This window comes from Stegodyphus dumicola, chromosome 3 (genome assembly GCF_044657685.1).
Source record: "Stegodyphus dumicola isolate Sdum_Otavi_A_Nest chromosome 3, ASM4465768v1".
In the NCBI taxonomy this organism is placed as follows: Eukaryota; Metazoa; Arthropoda; class Arachnida; order Araneae; family Eresidae; genus Stegodyphus; species Stegodyphus dumicola.
In genome coordinates, this window is record NC_140770.1 from 11225286 (window position 1) to 11244004 (window position 18719).

The following is an 18719-nucleotide window of genomic DNA, read 5'->3' on the forward strand; positions in this document are numbered from 1 at the left end:
AAATTTTTAAAAGCTCTGTCACATATTTCAGACCATTGTATATTTCCTTTTTTTGTTACCCCCTTCAAAGCGTCCGTGAGGGGTAAAGCAATTTCCGAAAATCTCGGTATGTACTGGCGATAATACCCTACCAGTCCTAAGAAAGCACGTACTTCTGTTTTGGTTTTAGGTGTAGGATACTCCTTTACAGCCAGGATCTTTACTTCATCCGGGGTTCGTTGTCCTTGTCCCACAACATGGCCTAGGTATCTCACTTGATCTTGTGCAAATTTACATTTTGATGGTTTTAGTCGTAAATTTGCTTTCTGTATTCTCTCTAGAACAGAAGTTAAGTTTTTAAGGTGCTCTTCCCAGTTTTTTGAGTAAATGGCAATGTCATCCAGGTATGGTACAGCGAAACCTTCGCATGCAGCCAGGACTTTAGTCATAACTTTGCTAAAAAAATATGGGGCATTTTTTAATCCAAAGGGTAAACGTAGAGGCCTGAAACTTCCAAAACTAGTTACAAATGTTGCATATCTTTGGGCTCTTTCTGTTAACGGAATTTGCCAGTAGCCTCTAGATAAATCTAATAGGGTAATATATTTTGCTTTTGCTACAGTTTCGATACGTTCTTCAATATTAGGCAAAGGATAGTGTTCAGTTTTAGTAACAGCATTGAGTTTACGATAATCAATACAAGGCCGAGGATCCTTTGATGAAGATTCTATCAAAATCATGGGAGATGTATAGTCCGATTCTCCCGGCTCTATAATTTTAAGATCGAGCATTTTCTGTATTTCCCTTTTGAGAATTTCAGTCTGTCGGGGTGACAGTCTGTATGGCTTTATTTGTATTGGTTCGTTATTTAATAGCTCAATATCGTGACAAACTAAGTTTGTTAGTCCAGGATTATTTGAAAAACAACCAGAATATTTCCATAAAATCTTTCGTAAATCTTCTATTTGCTCGGATTTCAACCTTTTCTCGAGTTCATTCTCTTCTATGATGTCCGAGAAATTTAATATACTTGGATTGGAAGGTAAACGAGGAATATCCATTTCTAAGTCTCCTTCCACTTCAGTTATCATATTAATCATTTCTGGTCTTTTGTAATATGGTTTAAGCATGTTAATGTGATATACTTGATTTGGCTCATTTTGTTCCTCGAAACTTACAATATAATTGGTTTCTGAAATTTTCTGCTCTATTTTTCCAGGTCCTTTCCACTGTACTTCTAGTTTATTTTGACGATTCGTTGATAAAACAAGAACTAAATCTCCTCTAGCAAATTCTCTTTTCACTGCGTTTCGATCGTACCATGTTTTCCTCCGTTGTTGAGCTTCTTTCATGTTTTCCACGGCAAGTTCCTGGCATTTCTTCATTCGATTAATAAGTTTGAAAACGTAACTGACAACATTATTACTTTCTTCAATCGGTTCTAGCCACTGCTCATAAAGTAAAGTGACTGGCGTTCGTAGGTTTTTGCCATGAACTAATTCTGCTGGTGTAAAACCAGTGCTTTCGTGTGTGACTGTTCTGAGAGCAAAAAGAACTGATGGTAGATAATTCTCCCAATCCGAAGTCGCTCCTATACATACGACTCTTAACACCCTTTTTAGCGTTCTATGGAATCGCTCAACGGGATTACTCTGCGGATGATACACAGAGCTTCTTACATGTTTAATGCCGAAACGCTCCAAAAATTCCTCTGTCAAAGCACTGACGAAAGAGGTCCCCTGATCTGTTTGGAACACTTTTGGGAAACCCATACGACTGAAAATCTGTAAGAAAGCATCAATCACAGATGGCGAAGAAATGTCTGTCACCGCTACAGCATCTGGATATTTGGACGACATACACAGAGCTGTAATAATATATTTTTTTCCAGTCTTTGAAATAGGTAGCGGACCAACGGCATCGACATTTATTTTAGTGAATATTTCGGAAATTACTGGTACTAATGTCATTGGAGCCTTCTTTTTGTCATTTCCTTTTCCAGCGCGCTGACAAGCATCACAGGTTCTTACAAAATCTTCAGTTTCTTTGTAACACCTCGTCCAGTAAAAATATCTAGCAAGTCTGTCTTTGGTCTTTTTGACACCCAAATGACCAGAAGTTCCTTCGTGGCACATCTTTATAATTGACGGCTTGAGTTTTTCAGGTATAACGACAAGCTGTCTTTCAAAGCCCATTTTATCCGTCGTTTTTTTAACTAAAAGTTCTTTTCCTGTCAGACTATAGTTCTCATTTTTGCATGTACCTTCTTTAACTTCTTGGATGATTTTAGACAGTTCCTTATCAGCAAGCTGAAGTTGTGCAATTTCTTCTGAGTCAATTTTTACCAGTTTCATGAGAGCTTCATCTTCCGTATTTAGTTCCGGTAAATTATCTTCTTCTTCAAAAACATATCTGGATGCTTTATTTTCTTCCTTCATCGGTTCCAAGAGCTTCTCTTCAGCTATTTCTCTTTTCCTTTGAGCTCTAGTAGAGACAGCATTAACCTGGTGAGGACAACTATCAGGCTCCTTTCTTTGTTTATTCAACAGTGCAAAAGTTCGATTGCCTAATAAATACCTTCCTTTGTCGAGTTCATTTCTAATAATGGCAGCCTTAGTTATTACTCGCCCAAGATCGCAATTTAGTTCGATCTCAGCCAATGGTAAACAGGTTGGATTCAAGTCTAATGGCTGTTGCACCCACACATTTTCACCTGTCAGCATTTCCGGCGTGATGTATTTGCGACAAACTATATCAATACTAGCACCTGAATCCCTTAATATAGGAATTTTATGACCATTTACGTAACCCATACTAGTATAAGGTAATAGAAATTTATCCTCTGGTTTTGCACTAATTCTGTTAAGATTAGCAGGAGATTCAGTACTATTCTTAAGTTTTGGACATTGGGGCCTTAAATGTTGATAGGACCCACACTGATAGCATTGTGGCGTCTTTCGTTTTTCATATTTATCATCTGGACGTGGACTTCTAGGTCTATGAAACAAGCTTTGCGTATTAAATCCTGATGACATTTTGTTTTCAGTTTTATTTTTATTATCTGAACTCAATTTACCTTGAGTTAGTGCATTGTATCTTTCTTTCTGCCTATCCACTACAGGCTTTTTTTTAAAGTTTCCGCAAACGTTTTCATAGGCATCAAGTTTTTCAGCTAATTTTTTAGATGAAATCATCTCTACCCACTCATCAAGAAAATGATCTCGAATTTCAGGAGGAACTCGACGCTTAAGTTGGTCAATCACCATCAAATCTAGCAACTGATCAAAAGTCTTAACTCCTAGACCAGTCACCCATTCCTTGCAATAATTTTCTATTTCATAATTGAAATCCACCCATGTGGATTCGGTACTCTTTTGATGTTTCATAAGTTTCTGCCTAAACTTTTCCGGGCTTAGTTTAAACCGTCTTAACAATAAATTCTTTACGTGTTCATAGTCTTTAGCTTTATCGGAGGGTTCTCTAGCTATTAACTGGGTTACTTCGTAAGGAAGTAGTCCTAGTAAATGAGATACAAATTCTTCTTTATCAATTTTAGCCCATTCTGCTTGCCTTTCAAACAATAGCAAATATAGACTGATATCTCCTTTCTTGTCATCGAATTTCTGCATAAGGTGACGCAGCTCCGTTTTCGGCCGGATCTGTCCGGTATTTTGAGACTTTGTCTCTGCTTCAAGTCTTAATCTCTCTAATTCATACTGTTCTTTCCTTCTCCGCTCTTCCGCTTCTTCCTGTCTCCTACGTTCTTCTCTTTCCCTTTCCTCCCTCTCTTTCCGTTCTTCTCTTTCCCTTTCCTCCCTCTCTTTCCGTTCTTCTCTTTCCCTTTCCTCCCTCTCTTTCCGTTCTTCTCTTTCCCTTTCCTCCCTCTCTTTCCGTTCTTCTCTTTCCTCCCTCTCTTTCCGTTCTTCCCTTTCCTCCCTCACTTTCCGTTCTTCTATTATTGTGTCTAAGACTCCTTTGACGAATACTTCATCATAATCTCTACTTTCAACAATTTTCTGTTTTAAATCGACTATTTTCAAATCTGCAGTCACATGAACTCCCAGTTCAGCCGCGAGATTTTGCAAATCTTCCTTACGAGTTCTTCCTAAGTAAGACATTGTTTCTATGTTTAAAATTAACGAACACTGTTTTCTTTATATTTCCTCAAAATAGCTCAATTCAATTACTTTAATTAATTAATGCAGTCAGGAATCACGAAATTAAATGTACTTTGTTAAGTACGTATACCTCAAAAATGAAATATTTAAATTATATGAAGTTCATTCTCTCTACCACATTAATTGTGATTAAAATAAGAATAATAACATAGAGCAATATATATATATGTCTACCGTCTGCACAACTAAAATGAATATTAAATATAATATCAAATACGGTAATAAAATAAGACAATTTAATATTAACAGGAAATAATAATCTGGTATCGCTAATATTGCGTTCAGTGATGAACTAATAAAATAAAGCAATTCTATATGAACAGGAAGTAATAATCTGGTATCACTAATATTATGTTCAGTGATGAACTAATAAAATAAAAATACGCACGATTATTCGATCTTGGTCGGTGCCTCCAAAATAATTATGACTGTGATACTTCTTTGACGAAATGAAGCAATTCCAATGATGGAACACAGCAATAACTTTTATTTAACACTCAAAAAAATGGCGACATACAAACAAGAAGAAGAAAACATATTCTAACATTTAAAAATAAATTACATTCTTCGTGCGAGAGTCGCACGTGGCACTCGAGTCTGGTTTCGAATATTGCCATTCACAAATAACTTAATGTTCATCTATTTAAATTATTTAAACTACAAGATTTTAATACTATTTAAAGCTGTTACACCATTTTGAATTGCTGCTGCTACCATTAAATCTATGGAGGTATGATTCATATGATTTTCTCAAAAGCTTCAACAAACAAAATTGAACATCTAATTCAAGATTTCCATCTTATTATAACTAGGTATTCTGGTGGATGAAGCCCAACGATTTCGCGGTACGAAAACTACGATTAAAAGAATACTACTTATTTAATGGTAGAAACAATATCATTTACTCGATTATATTCCTACCTGATAGTTTCATACAGCTACCAAAACCCCACGTGAAATGCATGATACATATTCCAGGATTTTTAGCTGTTGGAAAACCGAAATCATTTGATCGCGAGCAAAAGCTTGAGATTTTGCATTGTATGACTTCTCGTTACAGCTTCAGGCAAGAGTCACGGAATAATTTTGTTACACTACAAGTAATTGGTTTGTCCAGTTAATACACCTAAAAATGACCAGATAATAAAAATATTGACCATTGACCAGATAATAAAAATACCAGTATTTTCAAGATATATCCCTGTAGTTCACCATTAATTTCATTCAGCATGAATTGCAATTCTTGATAGAAAATTACCTGTCGAAAATCGTCTCGTAAATTTGCTTTATTTGCTCAGAGTCCTTTTATTTGTTATTGATCTTTGCCAGTACTTCCAAAGGAACTATATAAATGCAGGATTATTCATCCAGTAAACTAAAATTCCTGATTAACTAATGCCATGATGAGATCTACAGTGAACTCAATGGACGACTCCTGATGAAAACGCTTACGAGGGTAGTTTGCTTAACTCAGGATGCTCAGTATTCTTTGCATGCTTTTTGTAAGAAATCTGCCTATTGTTTTGATGTTTCTTGTCAATCCCATTATTTGCATCGTAGGTGGCACATTAAGGAAGTAAACCACCCATTTTGATGAACTCAAGTGAAGGACATGAAACTTTGCTTTTGTACTCTTTGTCATGCTTTTTCTTTTTCTGGCGAACCTCAAAAACGGCATTTTGATGAAAATCAGCAATAATTATAACCCTGTGAACTGCTATTTAGTATATAAACATTATAGCCGGGACAGTGAGTGCACAGCAAAAGGTTCCATCGAAACTCGAAATGCAACCTGGTTGCAGCCACGTCTCGAGACAATGTAATGCAAAATATATGGTTAATTTTAAAACTTTATATTTTAATTTAAAAAAAAACAATAAATAAGTACATAATACCCAGTTTTAAAACAATCAAAATATTTTTAGTTCCTTATTACGAATTAGATTGTGAAAGTTGGAATCTTATTCTGCCTTCCTTTCGTTCTTCGGATTCAAAAAAAAAATTAACAGGAGTATTTACATAATATTTTTAACGAACGGACTTTTTTCACGGATCTCTGAACCACGAGCATTGATTATTTGACCCTATTTTTACTTTTCCAAGTATGCTGTTCAAATATTTTAAGGATATACTGTTTAAAGATAGTTTGCTTCACACCTAGGCAAAGCATTTTGCTAGAAAAAAGCTCCGCCCAAGTGCGATAGTAATTAGTCAGTCTGACTATCGTACCAAAGACCTCGGGCTTGAATCCTAGAGAAGGCTTGCATGTTTGTAAATGTATAGTGGTTTCGTGGCATGTGTTGCACTCTAAATATATGGTGAACCGAAAAGTCCTTTCGTGTGGTTTGGTGGTAGGAGAAAAGGACAGGGTGACTCTTGGAACCCCCCCCCCCTCGAGGTGCTGTCCATCAAAATTGGAGGGAAACTGGGTGCAGACTTTTACAATTTGGTGCTCCAGATTCTTGCCAATGACATTTGTAATCTTGTACTGCTTGCCACTATGAATTTCATGGACTTGTTTTAATGAAGTGAGATTTTTGAAAAACTTGCTTTTTTCTCAGCTTTTCTAATACAAAAAACACTTTAACTTAAAATGTTACAATATTAATTTACGAAACTTTCCACAAATATTCTATGAAATATTGTGAATTAAGGTTTAGGTGTATGTACATATCTAAAAATTTTTCAGACAATTTTGTAAATGAAAGAGAGAAATTTCTCGAAAAATAGTTACTTCATGTACTCAAACAGGTATATTTAATAGCTATTTTATTCTATCACTTAGATTTTAATCTATTTAATTCTTTATACATTATAAGTGGCAAATATAACAGTAAAATATTAATAAATATTTGATGGAACATATCTAATAATCCTGAAATTTAACATATTTTTAGTCCAAAATGCAAGAAAAAAACCTCCAAATTATCCTTTAATCACCTATTTTTATCAATTTAAGCACTATTCTGCAAAATAATACCAATAATAAGTTTATTTGTACTATTTTCCAAAATTCGGGTGCCGAAAATAGTCAGATACCTGAAAAAGGAGCAAGATATTAAATAAGGTTTCGATAAATTTATAAAGATAACGGCTTATACTTTTGATAATGCAATTTGGATTAATAGATTTCGTTATCTAGGTGCCCATGCCTTTATTGTATACGAGATATAGAATTACAGAGGAATTTTGTGAAAAGATTTATTTAATCTCCTGTATCGGTTAAACTATATGATAAATTACAACATTTCTCAATTTAATTCATTAATGATTTTATGAGTTTTTGATAAAAGCTTGTTTTATAAAAAATTTTATGTATTTTAATTATTAGCCGAAAGGCTATTAATTTCCTTTGGCATTTTGTGGCGTTTCACTTTTCATATTGTCACCACCAAATATTATCGCCTCGTATTATGTTCAAAGAAATTAAGTAATGAAGAATCTGCACAAATGTATAGAGATATTAGGTACTTTTTTTTTTTTTTTTTTGAAGCGAGACAGTAAAAAATTAGCAAACCACGGACCTCTGCAATACGTGCCCACCGTGCAGACCATTACACCACGAAGGCACACTAAGAAGGCGGGAGAAATACCTTATGTACTTCCCCTTTTAAAGGGCGACTGGTGTTTCTAGGGGATCGAATGGCCAAATCCTGGATGTGGAGAATCATTACCCACCACCCTTTTAGTTCGTGCGCCACTGTAGAGTCATAAGGTTATTTCGAGGCCGGAGACATGAAAAATATGCAACGCCTTCGCCGGGAATCGAATGCGGACCTCTGGAATACGCTCCCAGCGTGCAGACCATGAAGGCACGCTAAGAAGACAGGAGATATACCTTATAAATATATATTTCTTACAATGTGATACGACAAGGGTACCTAGAGCCATCAAATTTTGACTAACGTACGCCTCCACTCGAATATGGGCAACTGGAAGCCCGATTTTGGAATTTGGAAATTTGTTTTATTATCTATTTCATATTTTGTAAAACATTTATCAGTTTTTTATGAAGGAACTCAACGATTTCAAAGCAAGCAATGGCAACACTGCACGGGAAAAAAAAAAAAAAAATCTGAAATGTTTCAGATTTTAAATTGCGTCCAAAGGGGCGCTTTTTAACATTTTGTGTGTTACCTTTCTTTATTAAATATCATGTTCCTCGCACTTAAACCATAAGATCCAGTGCAACAGCAATATCGCAAAATAGTTTTAAAACGAGCCTATCTTTAGAATTTCCGATACAGAGACTCACGCGCTGGAGATAAAAATGTTTTTTCTGCACAACGTTGCCATTGCTCGCTTTGAAATCCTTGAGTTTGTTAATCAAAAATTCGTCAAAGTTTTAAAAAATAGGAAATCGATCATAAAACAAATTTCAAATTTCAAATTGGGTCTTCCACATGCTCATATTCGTTGGAGGATTACGTTATTCAAAATTCGATGACTCTATGTACCGTTGTTTTATCACAATACGAGAAATATACATACATTTATGCAGATTTTTCATTATTTAATTTCTTCAAATATAATGCAGGACTCTAACATTTTGTGGCAACAGTTTGAAAAGTGAACCGACATTTATGAGTCCGACGCAAAATGCCAAAACGAAACTAATAGTCCTTCGGGATTCAAATCCCTTTGGACTAAAAACATTTATTTCTTCAGCGATCTGGACTGTGTATTGGAAATTCTAAAGCTATGCTCTTAAATTATTTTGCGATATTGCTCTTGAACTGAATTTTATGGTTTAAGTGCGAAGAACACGATATTTAATAAATAAAGATAACACACAAAACGATAAAAAAAAATCCTCTGGGCGTAACATAATATCTGAAAACTTTCAGATTTTAAAATATTTTTGGTCATTTTATTTATTTACTTTTATACTACGCCGTCCGCTGAACTTCTGCGGTTAAGCGACGAGCAGCCCAGTAAAATGAAGAAGAATCAAAATGACAATCAAAACTCGCGTCAAAAGAGTTGTCATTAAAAAAATTTAAAACAAGGTGGGCAGTTCTTGAGATGGTCGCCATCCATGTCACCCTGCTGATATAAAGGGCAACAAGCTGAATCCTTAATTCCAATACGACATAAATGCTTTTGTAAATAATCATGTCCCGTTAGCATTCGAAAACAAGCAACTCCAACAGATCGAGGCAAAGAATAGTCTTCAATTCAGTAAATTTGTCATGAGTTAAACCTCCAGCGTTCGAAAAAGAAATCTTAAAAGCAGGTTTAGTCCTAGTCTTAGAAAAGTCTTCTTGTTTCATTTCTCTCTTTACTTCTAAAAACCCTAAAGAACTTGCTCCTATCACCAAGTCAAAAATGCTTTTCTACGTCTTCATCAATGAGGGCTGCTTAAAGGTGATAATATCAGTCGTTTAGTTTAAACAGGGGGCACCAGTGAAGGCGACCCTTTGGTCATTTTACAAAACAAACTCTTCAGTGGTAAAAACATTAAAACACAGTCACTCTTTTATTTCTGACAAATTTATAACGTGTGTGTATGTGTCTTTCGTTCGTGCTGCGGGTAAGCTAATAAACACAGGGCATGCGTGCGTTGGTACATGCGTGCATCTTCCAGTGCACCTCGAAGCGATTTTTTTCAAAATTCGAATCAGATTCATTTTACTTTATCTATTTTGATGAAATGGCATCATTCTGAATAGTTTCATTCTTTTAGAAATGTGGTTTTTGGCAACAGTTTTTTATTCAATGCTTTGTATACTGGACTGCTGACTGTTGAAAATATGAGATAAAATATTTATTGCTTATTTCATTGTTTTTAAAATACTGAAAATTTCAGCAAGAATTTTTTTTCACAAAGGGAAGTTGGTTAATTTATTTATTAGGATAATTAATATTTGTATGAAGTGATATTGCTTATTAGTTCAAAGGGGCTTTGTTCCTGAAGGACTCTTGTTTTCGTTTTGCGATTTTGAGTTGAATCACTATAAATGTCCGTTTCACTTTTCAAACTGTTGCCACCGAATGATAGAGTCCTGCATTATATTTGAAGAAATTAAATAATGAAAAATCTGCTTAAATGTATGTATATTTCTCGCATTTTGATAAAACAACGGTACATAGAGCCATCGAATTTTGAATGACGTAATCCTACTGCGAATATGGGCATGTGGAAGACCAAATTTGAAATTTGTTTTATTATCGATTTCATATTTTGTAAAACTTTAACAAATTTTTTATTAACAAACTCAAGGATTTCAAAGCTAGCGATGGCAACTTTGTACAGAAAAAAAACATTTTTATCTCCAGCGCGCGAGACTCTGTATCGGAAATTCTAAAGATTATGCTCAATTTAAAACTATTTTGGGATATTGCTGTTGAACAGAATTTTACAGTTTAAGTACGAAGAACGTGATATTTAATAAATAAGAGTACCAGACAAAATGTTAAATAAGGTCCCTTTGAACGTAATTTAAAATCTGAAACCTTTCAGACTTTCTTTTATTTTTCTATTTATTTATTTATTTATTTATTTATTTATTTTTATTTTTTTTTTCATTGTAATTTTTTTTAATGTGTGATACATTTTATTGAACTTTTTTTTTTTTTTTTTTTTCTTTTGATAAAGTTGTTCTGCAGAGTAAAATTCTGTGCAGGTTTTTAATTTAATGTTTGGAATTTTTAGGCATTTTTACAGTATATTTAAAAACCAGACGAAGGCTGGCCGCGTAGCGTCTAGCTTGTTTTATAATTTTTATTGTTCAGTGTTAATTATTGACAATATTCATTTTTTATTATTTTGTTCTCCCTTACCATGGGCAATGATAACAGTATAGGAACTCATATGCACATAAAATTTTTTTAACCTGAAAGCTTTCAGATTTTACATTATGCCCAAAGGGGTGTTTTTTTAGCGTTTGTGTGTTACTTTTTATTTGTTAAATGCCATGTTCTTCGTACTTAAACCATAAAATTCAATTCAACAGCAATATCGCAAAATAATTTTAAAATTAACATATCTATACAATTTCGCGCGCTGGAGATACACATGTTTTTCTTTTCTGTGCAGTATTGCCATTCCTCGCTCTGAAATCCTTGAGTTTGTTATTCAAAAATTCGTTAAAGTCTGACAAAATATGAAATCGATTATAAAACAAATTCCAAGTTAGGGCTTCCAGATGCCCATATTCGGAGGAGAATTACTTAATTCAAAATTGGATGGTATCATTGTTTTATCACAATGCGAGAAATATACCCGCATTCATGCAGATTAATTATTTAATTTACTTGTGCAGATTAAGATTTATGCATTATTTAATTTCTGTAAATATAACACAGGGCTATAATATTTGGTGGCAACAGTCTGAAAAGTGAATCAACGCTGAAAGTGAATCGACGCAAAATACCAAAATGGAAATAAATAGCCTTTCTGAGCTAACGCTCTCCTTTGAACTAAAAATCCGAAAAATTTCCTGCACACTGAAAATCTCCGCTTTTTTAAATTCTTTTCTTATCGTATTAATGATTTAACTTCTTAAGATCACTTAGGATGCAAATGCTCGAAAATAAAATGCGCATCTCGTGATTCATTGTTGTCGAAGGTAGATAAAGGCACCACAAATACAATCAATTTAGTTCTTTCGCGCAGGATTAGTGCTTTTGATGTGTTGTCCTCCAACAGCACCCAGTTCGTTCTTAAGACATTCCGAAGTTGCAAACAACTTTGATGAGATTTCGAAATAATTTCGGCGAGATATGTTATTCACGTACCGAGGGTTACTGATAATTCTCTCATTTTGCACTCCGTATGCCAAGGCTAAGGTGTGGCTGAACAGATAGAAGTTATCTCGAAGCAAGTTCCCTGCTCTCTGGTTGAAAGAATTATTTGTAGCAAAATATTTGAACAAGATAGACGGTATGTACAATTTGTCCACAGTAGCACGTTTTTAGATACAGCTGAAAGCGTGTATGGGTGCTGATAAAATTCTTTTTGATCAGCCCGCTAGTGGCCGAGTAACTAGGGCGGTAATTAATTTAGGGTTGAATGGACAATTGAGTAGATGCATGGAGGTTTCTTGAGACTTTTCTAGTGTGTGACGTGTATGCGAATCATTTCCCTTAGAATTTTCCGCGAGAATATAAGTTTTTTCGGCAGATAGATCTTCATAATTAGTAAATTCAAAGCCTTCTCAGTTGATAAATGTTAACCAGTATTTGAACAAAATACATAAATCATTTACAGAGGAACAACAGAAAAACCGATTAGGCGTACAACGTTGAAATTTTGTGAATGGGACTGTTATTACATGTAGTTGTGCACCTCCCTTTCTCTTCGCATATATAAGTATATATTTTTCACCCTGTTACTCGGCTCGGTGAGCTCAGTATTTTTATTCTTATGCGTCGGTAAATTATGCCCAGTTAAGGTTTTTATGGCTTTAGTTAGTCGGCATGCAGTAGTTGTAGAATTATGAGTTCAGTTGAGTTGAGAGCAGAATCTGGACACCCGTGCGGCTTACTAAGACTATTCGGGTCTAGTCCAGGTTCCGCAACTATCCGGGGCAACACCTCATGGGGCCTATAAGGGCATACATTGGTCCTGTATACATGCTCACATAGTTCATAACATATGCTTATAGTTACATAGTTCATAATATATGCTTACATAGTTACATAGTTCATAGTACATGCTTATATACAAGTAGTTCATAATACATAGATCTTTCATAATACTTGCTTACATAGTTCATACATATACATGCTTACATAGTACATAGTTGCTTACATAGTTCATACTTGCTTACATAGTTCATAATATATTGAGCCTGTTACATACCGTATATACCCGCGTATAAGTCGAGATATTTTGGACAAAAAAAAGACTTCAAAGTGGGGAGGGGGTCGACTTATACGCGGGGCCATAAAAAATTAAAAGAATCGGAAGTTCAAAAATTTCTTTATATAATGCAGTTGTTTTCTTCCCGCACTCAAATTGGACGACTTATCAAACAAGTCACTTACTTGAAGTAATTTCATGACTTAAATTATGTGACGAACTAATCACAGAGTTTCATACTTTAACTAAAGTTTCGATTAAACCAAAGAATTTTCGGCTCCCGAACAACCGATCAATATCGAGCAATAAAAAAGTTTCGCCAACACGCCAAGAAAAGAGAAATGCAGATAGTTTTCACTTACGTATAAGTCTTTATAATAGTTATTGTTCATTCACGAAATACTTTTGTTAACAGGCGTTCGATTGGCTTAAAAATGTGTGGGATAAAAGACCGGGAGCAGCTTTCAAAAAACCTTCTCTTTTAGTGTACGATTCGTTTCGTGGACACTTTTCTGAAGAAGTGACAAAACACCTAAAAACGACTGTGGCCGTAATTCCGTTGACATCTAGGGGTTGAATGACATCCGTCATTCAACCCCTAGATGTCTGCCTCAATAAGTCCTTCAAAGTAAATGTTAGAAAATATTGGGGAGAGTGGATTAGTTCCAGTCGACCAACATTTACAAAGGGAGGCAACATAAAAAAGCCCGATATTACATTAATTGCTCAGTGGGTTAAAAGATGCTTGGAACGAAATACCCTCTGAAATGATTATAAAATCATTTAAAAAAAATGTATTAGCAACGAACTAGACGGCACGGAAGATGATACTGTTTTTGAAAGTTCAAATGACGACGAAGGCTCTAGGAGTGATTGTAACAATACAGAGTTCGAGACTGAAAATATGTATGACGACAGAAGAGTTCTATGAAATGTTTGGCGAATCTGACCATCGGACGTTGAAGGATTTTGATTTTGTTTATTTACCAAGGTACTTTTTATCGTATATTTACTTTTTTTTCTCAGATGATTTTGAATAAATGTAGTACTTAAAAAAAATTTTTCGAAGTTTCTCGATCGATTTCGGAAGTGGGGGATCGACTTATACGCGGGTTTCTTATTTTCTACGAATTTTTTTTGTCGAAGTGGGGGGGGGGTCGACTTATACGCGGGTATATACGGTAATACATACATAGTTCATAATAATTTTCATTGGCCATAGTACATACATGTTTCATAATATATTGAGCCTGTTACATAACACATACATAGTTCATAGTAATTTTCATTGGCCATAGTACATACATGTTTCATAATATATACAGCGGGCCGTAATACATACATGTTTCATAATATGTACAATAAAAATTTTAAAAAAATCATAAATTTAAAAAAAAAAAAGATAGAAGAGAAAGAGAGATATAGAATTTATGAACAATTCAGAAGTTTATGTTGCACTAAGTCTAATAAGGCTTAGCGCCACATATACTTCAAATGGCGATTTGTTTACTTTTTTCGGCCAATGGCGGGGATCAAGGATCAAGGAAGTGCAATTTACGGAGTTCATAGGCAATTACGCCTTTACCTCCACATCTTCAAAGGAAATTTAATCATCCGAAAGAGGGTATTGTCAAATAGGGTAACAATTTTGATAAGCCGAATGACTTGGAGTAAGTGCCTTCACACTGAGTCAAAAAAAGGCAAAAAACTCAGAAGGTCTTAATTTTGCGCCGAAAAAGGGCCAGAATAATTTAGATAGGGGCAGCCATAAAAATTTTGACTAGAAATATAAAAGGTGAAGTTTCCTTGAACATTGATAATCATTTTCTTGGCATACGTCAGATGAAGGGCACGCAGGGGAATTCCGATGCGCGCTCTTCGAGGTGGGGGGGAGGGGGGAACCTGTTTACAGGTCGAAAAAGTGGTTCTGTCAGTGATCAGCTGGGAGGGAGAAGTTTCATTTTATTTTTGACCGCTAGTCATTGCGGTTTTTAAAAGCCAAAAAGGACGCTGTTAAGCGCCTAAGAAAGTTCCTTCTTAAAAGAAGAGAGAAGTTAAAATTTAAAGAATATTTTTCAGTTTTAGAGGGAACTTTTTCAGTTTTATTTTAGTTGAAAGATGATAGTAAGTTAAAGCAGTCCTATTTGACTGTGATGTTTCTTGTTAAAGAAACGTTAAAGAGGTTCCTCGAGTTAATGCCGTGTGCATTAAAGAACTTTAGAGGCGGGGGGGGGGGTTAAGGAACGAGAGGTAATTATTCACGTGGTTATCGGTGTGCTCATATCTAGCCCGTTTAAAAGGCAGAGCCGAATATTCCCTATTGAGTACCGCTCTGGGTCTCTTTCGGGAAGAAGCAACTGCAGGATCGTATACGGGTAGCATATGAAGCACAGGATTAGCGACACGTTGAATATTTTTGAAAAATTTTTCCGAAAGTCGCTGTATATAGCGATTAATGGGCATAATTTTGAGGTCGTTATGAATCTCTTCGTTCCGTACATACCACGGAGCTTTTAGAATTTGCCGAAGCATTTTAGATTGAAAAATTTGGACATGTTTTCTGTTAGTCAGTGCGCATGGGCCCCATACGGGACACGCATACGTAAGAATCGGCCTAATCATTGATTTGTAGAGCAAGATTTTGTTATCAGTTGACAGGTCGCTATGACTAGCTAAGAGGGGGCGTAGGGCGGTCTTGACAGCTGTCGCACCCGCTATGATTTTGCGGATGTGAGGCTGCCAAGTTAATTTTGAGTCTAGTAAAACACCTAGATATTTGTAAGAAGAGACCCAGGGAATAGGTTCACCGAAGAGCATTAAATTGGGTAAATTTGGGATATTTCTTCGGATGAACATGGTGGCAGCACATTTTGCGACATTAATTTTGATTTTATACAGACCGAGCCAGAGTTCTAAGGTCGAAAGGTAACTCTGCAATTGTGAGATTACCTGGAGGGTGTTGGAGTGTTGAGAAATGATGGCTGTATCGTCTGCGTATAATGCAAGATCGATATTTGGGGCCTTAGGAATATCATTTACATAAAGGTTAAAGATTGCGGGGGCGAGGAGACTTCCTTGAGCCACCCCAGCATAGATTGGGCGGGGAGAGGAGAATTCGTGGTTAACTAGCACGCGGAAACTGCGTCCGGTCAAGTACGAGTTAATAATTTTAATGAGATGAGCCGAAAAACCAAGCCGCATGAGCTTGTAAATAATCCCGTCATGCCAAGTCCTGTCAAAGGCTTTGGCAACGTCTAGATAGACAATTCCAGTTCTCTCTCGCTTACGAAAGCCTTCATGAATGAATTCCACTACACGGAGTAACTGGTGTACCGTGGAGTGTTTAGGTCGGAAGCCGAATTGTTCCGGGATTAGTAAATTTTGATCCCGACAGAATTCATTCAGGCGATTAAGTAAGACAAATTCATAGATCTTAGAGAGAGAAGATAACAGACTGATGGGTCTGTAATTGACGGGCAGGTTTAAATTTTGTCCCGGTTTTGGAATGGGAACGACTGCTGCAATTTTCCAGCAGTCGGGGAAATAGCTTCTCCTGAGCATTAAATTTATGAGGACCGTGATCCATACGATAAACATAGGGGGGAAGTTTTTGATCATGCGATTCGAAATAGAATCTATGCCAGGTGCTTTGTCAGGTTTCAGTTTGTCAATGAAAACCATGACTTCAGAAGGGTCCGTCGGCCTGAGTTCTGGTGTGGTAGGTTGTGATAGAAAATCTTTAACCCGTGCTTGTATGCGCCCCTGTGTAACCGGACGGTTACAGTAGGAGTCGTGGTTTGTTGTGAATTGAGTTGCAAGGCTGTCAGCTATGACATTTGCCTTTTCTGAGTCAGTGTAGGCCATCTGCGCGCCATCGGCCGTTTGAAGGGGCGGAATGTGTGTTTTATGTTTGCGTAATCGGGCGGCTGCGCGCCAAATCGATTTGTCTTCAGTCGTTAGGGACTCAATGAATGTTTTCCACTCCGCTTGTTTTAATAAGCGGGTTTCGGTCCTTATCTCGTTCTGTATCTTGCGAAATTGGGCACGGATATTGGGATCTCGTGACCTTTGCCAAATTCTTCGCAAGTAATTTCGCTGTTTAATTTTGAATTTAGTCTCAGGTGGGAGCCTAGCACCTGGATGTTTACGTGGCTTTGAAGCCGCAGCTCTCGCTTCTTTCAGTAAAGACTCCAAACTTTTGATATGCCTGTCAAAGTCCGAATTGCTGGAAATTTTGATGGGAGGGAGTGAAGTTTTTTCCAAAATAAATCTAAAGTCGTCCCAATTTGTTGAGACTTGCTCCTCTAATTTTGAGTATCGATTTTGAATATCTAGGGATATCAAAACGGGGTAGTGATCAGAGTCCAATTCCTGAATCACTTTTGTCTCATGCCGAAAGAATATGTTATAAAAGGCAGCCAGATCAAGAACTGCAGGGGACCCTCTATGAGGGTAAAAGGTCGGGAGGGTAGGAGCAATGATCTGTACATGGTTACTCTGGCACCATGAATTTAGACTAATACCATACCTGTTCCTGTTAGAACAAAACCATGCGGTATGGCGTGAATTTAGATCACCAGCAATTATTAGGTGATTTGAAATATTCAAAATTTTATCAAAATCACTGACAGGAAAAGCTGGCCTTCCACGTGCTGTAGACAGTGGAGGTAAATAAGCTGAGACTATTGTCAGCGGGGAGGAATTTTGAAGGAAAATTTTGATGATAGTCGCTTCCAAAAAATTTAAATCAGGGGTCGGTATCATGTGGTGCTTTAACGAACGCTTCACATAGATACAAGTGCCGCCACAGGGATTTCTGCCCTGTGACACCCTGTCAGTACAATAAATGTCATAATTCCCAATTTTGGGAGTATTCCCTGGGGTAAGGTGAGTCTCTTGGACTAAAAACACGTCAATATCGTGCTCTACTACAAAATCACGAACTTCGTGAATTTTTGAAGTTAAACCATTGGCGTTCCATGTGCAAATGGTCAGTTCTCTGATGGTGTTTGAACTGTTATTTATACAATTGAATTTTATGCCGTTGTTAAAGGTTCATCACTGAAAAAACAGAAGACATGGGTCTAAAAAAGCCTAATTAGGTTGAAAGCTCAACATAGCTTTCATAAATATAAAATGCCCTCATTAAAGCATCTGCATGCCTGAGTTTAGGCATTGCTTTTTTGAAGGCAAGGAGCAGAATATGCTTATCTACCGCTGGGTCGCGGGAGATTTCAATTAAGCATTTTAGTGTAGATGAGAAGACGTCGTCTGAATCATTGCTACACTCTGCTGTGGCTGACACTGCTGGGGCTGCAGGGGCTTCTGCAACCGGCAGTCTTGGATTCGTGGATTTGAATCCGTGCTCGGTGGTGTTCTTCACCATCTGTGCATAAGATGGTGAACTGACGTTGCTTGGGGGAGCAGGCATGGGACGTATTGTCTCAGCAGTTGCTGGGGGCTTAGAAGAACCCTGAGGGGGGGGCTGTTTGAGCAGCTGCCCTAGTCCTAGGCGCGGAATTTTTACCGCGAGCCCGTTTGTTGTCTGGGTATCGGGGACAAGATTTGTATGAAGCTGGATGATCTCCACCGCAGTTGCAGCAAGTGGCTGGTACATCTAATCCTTTGGTACACTCACGTGCCCAATCCAATGGCGGGGGCTTGCCTATGCCGTCATTGGCCACTCCTACTGTCAAATGTGGTAGTCTCTTTGTAATGGAGGCACCTAATAGATGGGACACCTTTACCTTCTATGA